Below are 10806 nucleotides of genomic sequence, written 5' to 3' on the forward strand. Positions count from 1 at the left end.
ATTGAGGAGGTCAACTGCACCCAATGTGGTTAACTGCGGTCCACGTCAGCAAGGCTACAAAGGCAACAAGGTTAAATAAAGTTGCTTTTTGGTCGCTGTAGTAAATGCACCGGTTTCCGAATGAAGCGTGATCCAATTATTAGAATCTACGATTGAATAAGTTAGTGTGATTGAGTGAGTAAGAGACAGTGAGTGAGTAGCAGTGAGTAAGAGAGAGTAAGCATTGAGTAATAGTGAGTGAGTAGGAGCGAATGAGTGAGTAAGAGTGAGTAAGCAATGAGTAATAGCGAGTGAGCATTAAGAGTAAGAGTGAGTGAATGAGTCAGAGTGACTGAGTGGAGCGTGTGAGTAATAGAGAGTGATTGAGTAACTGAGTAACCGAGCGAATGGGTAAAAGTGAGTGGCTGAGTAAGAGCGAATGAGTGAGTAAGAGTGAGTGAGTGAGTTAGAGTGAGTGAGTGAGTAAGAGTGAGTGAACGAATGAGTAAGAGTGAGTGAACTAATGAGTAAGAGTGAGTGAACGAATGAGTAAGAGTGAGTGAGTGAATAAGAGAGAGTTAGTGAATAAGAGCAATGGTTTACATATCTGCCCCTCTCATTCTCTATAGAAACGCGAAGAATGAAAGGCATCCTGCGAAAGTTTCACCAAGTTTTATTCCGTGACAAAACATGCTTTATTATTATATTTATTACCACTTCCAACTCGTTGGATTACAGGAATATGATTAATTTATCGTCCAGTTATTGTTCTTTGCATATATCTTTTAAAATTATTTAGAAATTTTAATTTAAAACAAAGCGCAACATCCTTTCATGACTGCTTTTCAGGCAAAATTGTTCAAAGAACCCACGATTTTTTCATTTGGTCGCCAGATATAGAAAAAGGCGCTTTGCTCTCTGTCTTATGACGGTCACGATCTTTTACTGTACTGATTAAGAGTAACTGAGTCAGTAGGAGTGATTGAGAGTAATTGAGTGAGTAAGAGCGGGTGAGTGAGTTAGAAAGTGAGAAATAGCTGGTGAGGAAGAGGTAGTGAGGTTGAGGTACTGCACTGAGTGAGTAATATATTGTGTGTGGGTGTGAGAGAGAGAGCTCTGTTTGTCTTCAGAAAGAAGCCTTAATTTTAAGAAGGCATCCTCTCCTCCGTTCGCCTCATACAAGGGCAGCGCATAAAAAACAGATTATTTCCTCTGTATGCCTTGTACCTGGCGAACGTGTTCATTTAATCCTTTCTCCCTGTACAAGATATACAAAAAAGATAATGACTTTTATCTTTTTTATATATCTTGTACAGGGAAAAAGGATTAATTTAAAGAAGGCATTATTTCCAATGATCGCCTTATACCAGTAAAGCGCATAAAGAAGGCATTATATCATCTGAGTGCCTGGTGCCGAGCAAACGCGAAGAAAGCATTATCTCTTCTGCAAACACATCCTATTGAAAGAGACATTATTACCCCCTTACTATATCTCGTAGAATAGTAGTTTTCCTGAATAGTTGGTTAAATCTGCAAAGCGTTTTTTCAAGTAACTCATCCTTTTTTTTATTCTTTGCAAAGATTGTCGTTTTGGATTTATTTATTTCTGTGAGTGTGAAAAATGATACTGGAAAGCTACAGATTCCAAATGTTTTAGGGGTACTGGCCTTTCGGGGTAATGGATTTCGGGGTAGTGTCCCATTCGGGGTAATGGTTTTCGGAGTACTGTCCCATTCGGGGTAGTGGCCTTCGGGGTAATGGCATTCGGGGTACAGGCATTCGGGGTACTGGGGTGGAGCCTACAAGGGCAACTAGGTTGAAGTTGTTCCTTGGTCGCTGTAGTAAAAGCAATAAAGCAATTAAAAGTAAGAGTGAGCGAGTAGAAGTTAGTGAGTAAGAGTTAATGAGTGAGTGAGAGTGAGTGAATGAGTAATAGAGCATGTATGAGTGAGTAAAAGTGTGTGAGTGAGTGAATAAACAAAGGCGAGTGAGTGAGTAAATAAGAGTAGTGAGTGAGTAAAAGTTAGTGAGTGAATAATAGTGAGTGTGTGAGTAAGAGGGAGTTAGTTAGTAAGTGAGTAAAAGTGAGTGCATGAGTAAAATTGAGAGAATAAGTAAGTTAGAATGAGCAATTAAGAGTGAGTGAGTGGTATGAATGAGCGAGTGAGAAGCTTCTATGAATGAGCCATTGAGCAAGAGTGAGTGAGAAGGAGTAAGCCAGTGAGCTAGAGTGAGTGAGAAGGAGTAAGCCAGTGAGCAAGAGTGAGTGAGAAGAAGTAAGCCAGTGAGCAAGAGTGAGTGAGAAGGAGTAAGCCAGTGAGCAATATACCGGGAAAACGCGTTCCATTGACTCCATTTCGTAGAATAGGACTTTTCCAGGTCATAATGACAGGAATGACAATTAAAGTAAATTAGAAGAGTGGCGGTAGTGGCCTTCGGGGTAATGGCGTTCGGGGTAGTGGGGTGGAGCCGTCATAATTGTGTACTCTTTCTTACTCACTCTTGCTCACTGGCTTACTCCTTCTCACTCACTCTTGCTCACTGGTTTACTCCTTGTAACTCACTCTTGCCCACTGCCTCCTAGAAGCCTAATCGCTCATTATATCTTACTTATTCACTCAATTTCACTCATGTACTCACTTTTACTTACTTACTAACTCACTCCCTCTTACTCACACACTCACTCTTACTCACTCACTAACTTTTACTCACTCACTTACTCTTATTTACTCACTCACTCTTACTCAATCACTCTTACACCCAACCAGCGGATGGCAGATTTTTATACAGTTCTGTATAAGAACCTTACAGAAACTGTATAGTAATTGGGCATATACAATTTCGGAAGATTTTAATACAATTGTTGTATTGAAATAATACAAATTTGTATTATTTTAATACAATATTTGTATAAAAAGCTTACAGAATTGTATATGCCCAGATTTTATACAATAATTGTCAGATTTGTTTTTTGGGTGTACTCACTCACTCTTACTCACTCACTCACTCTTACTCACTCACTCATCTTTGTTTACTCACTCACTCACTCACTTTTTCTCACTTATACATGCTATTTTACTCAGTCCCGGTTACAATTATTGTTTAATTGTATTAATGATTAATTCGGGGTACTGGCTTATTCGGAGTAGTGTCCTATTAGGGGTAATGGCATTCGGGGTAGTGACTCATTCGAGGTTGTGGCGTTCGGGGTAATGGAATTATGGCTAGTGTCGTAGAGTCGTTTCGGAAGTTCGACTTATAAAATTAGCTGATATATGATTCCAAACGCCTTAGCAGTGTATTCCACTCCACAGGCTCCTAAACTTTTTGCTATAATAATATATTGACTAGACGTTTCAGGCTGATTGTTGCTGTTCGTTTTGAAATGTTGCCCTTTCAGAATAGGACGTTTCTCAGCTTGAAATATTTCCTAAAATGTCTCAAACACAATTATATCTTTCGATTTAGTTCGATCAGATAGGTCTTTAGGACTCAATTATGTAATAGGTCATTATCTGCCAGAGAACGATTTTCAAATATTCTGCGAAGAAAATTTATTTAAAAAAGCACAAAATTTTCCATCTAAGTGAAACGAGTCTAAGGTCATATCTACTTTTCCATAAATCATATTCATCATGTATGCATTAATCAATTATTATGGATTCAATTAGCGTATGCGCAGTATATCCGTATTATAATAACAGAAATAACATGCATTTGATATTCGTAGAACATGGTTGAGTTACTATTTCTGGTTATTTCCGTTATATGCAAAGCTCTTCCAAACCATAGATCATTGCAGTTGGAAGTATTAGATATTAGAGTATTTGAATGTATTCCCTCTTGCTCTAGTAGTTATCGTTTTCAAAATAAAAGCTCATATTATATTTTGCATTGTCTCAGTCGTGTAAAGCGCTTCACATAGCAGTGCCCGTGATGCCTTTCTCGTCTCTTTGTAAGAGTTAAAAAGCACACAAGAAAGGTTCAAAATATTACTGATAGGTAGATAGATTCTTATTTTTTCAGCCGTTTCTACCCATTTTAAAATTTCACGTCGAAGTAGTACATCGGATGAGTATAGATACCAGAAAAGTGATTTTTCCTTTATTATTTGTATAACTTTCAAATAGCCGACGTATGGCGTATTTTCATTAGGAAATAATGGGGATGATAGATACAATCCTTTTAGCTAACACTGAGTTATTTCGAAAAATTATGCTATATTAAATTTCGACAATTTTTTCCTATCTCAGCCTATATATCTAACCCTGCAAAATCTTGAAATCTAATTTTCTTAAATTTTCACCGATAGAATATTTTGATCGCATGCTTTCCTGAAAGGGGATGTTATACTAAAACCCTGTGAAAACAGATCGGAGGTTCATCTTAGTTTCATAATATTGTCATTCCTGGTATGCTGTGACGCATCTTGCGTCAGGGAGAACAGAATAGAAAGCTAGGAAAGGAGGTTTTTCCCTCATTTGAGGTTTTCCTCCCATCACAGTGAAAGCAAGTTTCCATAGAAACAAGGAACCTAATTATAGGTAACATGCAGGCGTGAACGAGGCCCAATCCCCTAGCAGGGCAAGGGTGATGGTGAATGTTTCCAAGCAGTTTTGCGAGGAAGTGCAGACATAGTGTCATAAATAAAAAAAACACACACACACACACACACACACACAAATTAATGAGAGGGAATGCGAGTAAAGAAAAAAGAAAAAAACTATTCCAATAAGATGGTGAAGAGAGGGGAACAATGAGAGGGAGCGCAAGTAAATACTTGCGTTCCACCCCCCTGAAATGAGATGTAGTTCTTGAAGCCGTCTACCGGTTGGGTGGCGCTAGTGTTGCCTTTCATATTTAAAGCTCCGTTCATACCGCCGTGAGAGTATTGGCGATTGGCGCTTTGATGTTGCATGAAGTAGAACAGAAAGATGATATCAAAAATATTCCTGAGGAAAACATACGAAGAAATTTTGAAACACTTCTATAAAATTCTAGAAGCAATTTAATTAAAATGGTAGCAGTACAGGGTTAGTCTTGTTTTCTGCATCAAAACACAATATTTTGGTTCAATCAAAGAATTGCCTATTTCGAGTTAAACCACCCGACTTGACGTTAATTTACAATGTTATGAAAACTCATATGTGAATTGTACGTTATATGGAAGATATTGATTTGGAAAATGTATTGGAGGTAACCATTTCCCTTCGATGGGACTCGAACCCATGACCCAACAGTACGCTAGACTGGTGCTTTAACCAACTAAGCTACGAAGGACCTCCGTCGGCCCCGCAACCTGGCAACTACTGACGGCTCGAGATTCCAAATTGGACGCATAGTCAAATCACTCGCATACATTTATCAAGCCAATACTCCACATTTGTATTGTCGCTCCACATTAGAGGAGCGTAGTGATTTAGAATTCTCTGGCGGCTATACATTCTTCATCAACAGATTACTGATCAAGTGAGGTTGTGTAAGCTATTTGCCAGTCGGTCGTCAAATTTTGATTTCAATTTTATTCTGTGATATCATACCTAATACCAGAAAGAAAAGTCCAACCACGTACTGTTTACCGTTTTAATTAAATTACCTCTAGAATTTCAGAGAAGAGTTTCAAAATATCCTCATGTTTTTACCGCGAAAATTTTAAATATCATCTTTCTGCTTCTTCTTCTTTATCAACATCGAAGCGCCATTTAATAACGTGAAATTCACGCAGCAATGCATACGTCTCGTTGAATACCATTGAATTACCAATGCAACACATGCCGCTTACGCATCGGACTGTTCTGAATTCGTGTGTTTATTGCTTAACCGGCAATGTTTACATCTAGCACCATGTTTTTGGCTTCAAGTGAGTTGTTCGTGGATGACAGCCGTTTCATGGGGGTGTTGCGTTCACACTGCTGTGTCGCCGGCTAACGGTTCAGACAGCATCCACTGAAATTCCTTAAAGAATTCGTAATGGAATATTCGAAATTCTCGAAATTTTCTCAGAATTGCTTTTTTGAATTTTCAAAGGATTGTCTTGAAGAATTTCTTAAGAAATTGTTGGATTTATCTTCTAAGTGATTTCCGGAAGAATGCACGTTTCAGGCATTAGGTCATACGCGTTTCGAGTCGTGGCTTTTTTATAATGGAGACAAATGTTTTCTTGGATTTGACAATCGGCATTTTTTCAACAGTCTTTTTTGCAAGATCCATCTTAGCTTGCTGCATTACCCCATCGATCTCAACGAACAATCAGAAGATATACGAAACAAACCTCATGTACTATTAGGCATTTTTTTTTGAATTGCTAGCCAAATTATCAATTATCATTCGTCAAAAATTTACCACCAAAAACTGCGCCTTATCAATTACCGAGTGACTATCTCTCGTTATGGATCGAAAACAACCATGACTGGTGCTTCGGATTACATCAAATAAGGATTAGGTCAATTTGATAATTAAGTGTCCATCACTTTTTCCCATCTTGATCTAATTCCGTGAAAAAGTGCAAAAATAATGGCCTGATTGCGATTTCACGGAACATTTCCACTTCTCCTGGTATCGAAGTTCCATCGCACGGTGGAGTAGAGAACAAATGGCTGCAAAAACCCTTTCTCGTTTTTCGAACTTTTGCATGGTATTACATTTTAGAATATTCTTCAATATTATCTCATCATTGCTTGAAATTTTACGTTTGTTTCTATTAGTATTAGTGACACCTATTAAAAATCATATTAATTTGATGGTTTTAGTCGTGTAAAAAGAAATTAGTTACCACTGCTGACTCATCTAAACAACATATAATTTGGGTTTATAGTACACAAAACATCAGTTATGCACCCTAGGACCTCCATGATCTGAAATGAATTATATTTAACATTAAGATATTTTTTCATAAACAAATAACAAGGAGTTTTGACATTTTTAATAAACTTCATTATTGAAAAGTAAATTACTCCCTATTCCTACGGAATTGTACACATGAAAATATAGGCTTTCATCTTTCTATTACTGGTTAAAGATCATCCGCACATCGTCCAAACGAATTTGAGTCACTTCAAAATAGGTTGTTTTCACATTTTCCGCCATTTTTCCAACAGTATATAGCAAAAATCCAGATAACTTTTTCTGTTTTTCAGGCATTTGACATAGACATTATTTAATACAATAGTAACATACTCTGTTTTTATTAATTCGTTCATTTGGAAGGCTCAAATGCTGTAGGGCGTTACGGAGCCGATTAAAAAAACTTTAATACAATTTCGTAACCTAACACTCAATTAATAATGTTAGTTTGGGGCATCTGCTGCTCATTTAAATCTCTACAAAGCATGACATATGGTATTTTCGTCTCCTCTCCACTAATTAATGTTAAGAAAAATCAAAACATCAATTGTATTGAATTTGACGATTGCATTGACAACAGACATGTAAATCTCGATAACTCGATAACCAAATACACATAGTTGATATTATGAACAAGTTGAAGCGAAGAAATAATAGGGTAGGGAGATAAAACGGGTAATGCCACTTCAAGCTAAATAAAACAATTCAGATAAGCAGTCTACTTGGTCTTGGGAGATTTACCACTTGAGGCAACGTTGTATATAGGACCAAAACAGGAAATACAGACCATAAGGTTGCAAAACAATAGCAGACTTTTTTGTTATGCGTGAGTAATCAGTGTTGATTGTACGTTCTGGGTAGCTTTCGCTGCTAAAATTAATAAACTTGTGAAACAGAAGCTGAAAATCTAATGTTTTTTTGAATCGGTTAATGTTTACCTTTCTGTAATAGGCCCTTATCAAATGCTACGATTTTCCATTTTCACGTTTCCCGCGAATCAAGGACAAAAGTGAGTAGCAATGAACTTTCATGGAGCTGTCGCTTCTGTATCAGTTTATAATTTAATTTTGAACATATAAAGAAAGGTATTTTATCCTGGTAGGTGAATTTGCACCTGTAAGACTGTTAGAAAATCGATTGTCACTATGTTTTGCATCATAGATGCAAAACCTACCAAAACGAGAAATATAATTTTGGCCAGGATTTTGGTCCAGTTACCCTTGGTCATCGGTGCGATGGCTGGCTTTCGGCAGCCAGCATTTTCCCCTATCGCATCGGCTCGCTCTGGGCTGGCTGGAAGTATAACGCGCGAGGCCCATGGGCGTAATATCCCACAGGAGAGAATGGAACCAGAAAAGCCAAGCACCACATTGTGGCAGCGCGCGGTTGAGCAGGGAAGCAAAGGAAGACCTCCCGAAAGACCAAGCCGATTCCTTCACCAACCGACCAACACACACCAGATGCCAGATAAAGGAGGCAGCGAGCTTTGCAAAATCAAGAGGAACGAGCGCGTTTAAAAGCCGTTTGTAGATTTCTCCTGATCCGGACCGGTGGTAGGGTAGAGTAAAATAGCAGCACCGTCTTGGAACCGAATCAATTATGGAACTTTATTAGGTGAAGAGTCGCATTTGTGTAATCCGATAATCCTAATTCGATTAATAAATTAACGATGATTCGAGAGCCACCTATTCACAATCCGAGATTCCTATGTTTTGAAGAGGAGATGTTCATGCGAACAGCTTGGACGACTTATTTATGCTGGAGCACACAACATCGTTCACCAAGTGGCGCGCTTTGTCGTTTGGGCTTCGGTTTCCAAGCTGGAAAGCTCTGACTACGGTAAGGAAAATATCGTTTTGCTCTCACGAGATTGGCATCGCAGGGGCGGCACGGCTTCGTACGCGCGTTCAATTTTTTTTCCAAGACTGCCCGAGACGCGGAGGCCAAAACGTTAGGTCTCTCAGACTCAGACTGAAAAAAATCAGAAATCCTCATAATCGACTAACACTCGAACGGAAGGAAATTCAATGATTATTCAGATTCTTCCTACGAACATTTACTGCAGGATCAGTGTTCAATGATAACCCTTTCATTGTATTGTATATCCTTTTATTTGATAAATTTCCTCTAATTACTTCATGCTTTTTAATTTATTTCTCTTTCGAATCAATTAGAAAAACAAATGACCAGTTACTGTAAAATTATGGTGTGATATTAGAAACTACTTTGGTGACAGTGGTCCTCATTTATTATTTCTGGTCGGGAAACGACTGAAGAACTGATGACACTTGGTGGTGGCATACAAACACGAAGATCTTAGAAGCGGAACTCGAAATTAACGCACCGCCTTTTAAAGCTGATGGTAGATTCCACTTACCATATACCTAATAAGATATTGCCTGGGTGGGCTGTGAGCAAATTCTTCTGTATGTTAAACATTAAAAATTCATGGCATGTTTATGGCGTATTTGAGTATTGTATTTTTTAATTTGCTCAATATTTTGACATTTTGGTAAGCAAGTTGGAATTGACACCCCTCATAAATTTAATTTAAAACATTTTGACATCTACTGCGATCGTGATCCGAAACGAAATAGCTTTCGTAGATAAAAGATAAAGCATGTCAATTTTCAGGGGTTGTATAAAGTTTGAGAGAGATGTAAACGATCAAACTCAGTCGTCGATTTTGCCCCATATTTTTCATTTTAATTGTTAGATTTGATTTAAATTGAAGTCGAAGCAATGCCATATATTGAAAACATTGATTTTATGTTTTGAATCTCTTTTATTAACTTCCGTTAGCAGAACAGGTCCGCCGGCCGATGGGCCATATAATGGTTATTTTCCTCTCTTTTTATTTCACCTTCAAAATTTGTACATAAACAATGAATCTTTTGTGCGAAATTTCAAAATATCCGCCCTCATTACGATCTTCAAAATGTGAGATAAAATACATATTCGAAGCATAGAAGTAAATTGAAAAAGAATGTGTGCTTTCTGAAAGGGATGCACTCTAACGCTCATTCATATGTGGTCCTCATCCTTGCTAGGCTGCAATGTCCCTGTGTGCGATATCTTGGAATGTTGAATGGAGCATAAAATACAAAATATGTTGGCTGGCTGGCTGCTGTAAGCCAAAGCCAAACCTTCTCGCTAGGTGACTGCTGCTACTGCCGCCGCTATCATCCCTAACATTGCGCGCGAGAGATGCCAGCGAAGGCCAATCTCCTCGGATGAGGCTTACGTCGCACCGGTCGTCGTCGTCAAGCTTTGGAATTGTGTCCCCAAATATAAGAAGATTGGGATAGACCTTTTTGGTGAAACTATTTTGCTGCTGTTCGGAGTTTGATATCAGACCAACCACGGAACGAGGGATGGGACAGTCAGGAATTTCGGCCATGGAACAAATGAGCCTGCCGGAGGATATTAAATTTGTAAGAAGTTATTCGGAAGATGTTTACATAATTGCACTAAGTAAGATTAAACGTAAAAATAAACAGAAAATAAGCCTCAACGCATTGAATGAAAAGTTGTAGATTTGGTAAGTAATTAAATCTGAATTGAATTTAATTAGGATTTTAAGCTAGTTCAGTTCCTAAAGGGCACCTGAATGTTGTATAGCACATCTATAGTGCCCATGCTCACAATTGTAATTTCCAGTAAATCTTGATAAAATATATTACTGGATTAAATGTATTAATCATGCTAAACGAATTAACATATTTCCATATTTGAAACTAAATCAAAATGATAATATGCATCTTTGAATTGAAATAAAATTGTGGAAATGGGATCAGAATAATAAGCGTAATGAAGCTATTTTAGCAAATTATTATCATACAAAATAAACAATTCCAAGCTTCAATGGTTAAGCAAAACAGTGCACTTACCATCGTTCAGCGACCATATCCGGGTCGAGTCTGTTGGAGTAAAATAGATAACATTCATCACACATTAATGGAATTTGAAATAGTAGGATTACAA

The 10806-nt window shown here is 37.8% G+C and overlaps 1 pseudogene; it reads left to right on the forward strand.

Annotated features, from left to right (window-relative positions):
* The window catches only part of LOC134227599 (uncharacterized), a 51544-nt pseudogene that overhangs the window by 39091 nt on the left and 1647 nt on the right, over window positions 1–10806 (forward strand).

The sequence above is a fragment of the Armigeres subalbatus genome, chromosome 3 (assembly GCF_024139115.2).
Source record: "Armigeres subalbatus isolate Guangzhou_Male chromosome 3, GZ_Asu_2, whole genome shotgun sequence".
In the NCBI taxonomy this organism is placed as follows: Eukaryota; Metazoa; Arthropoda; class Insecta; order Diptera; family Culicidae; genus Armigeres; species Armigeres subalbatus.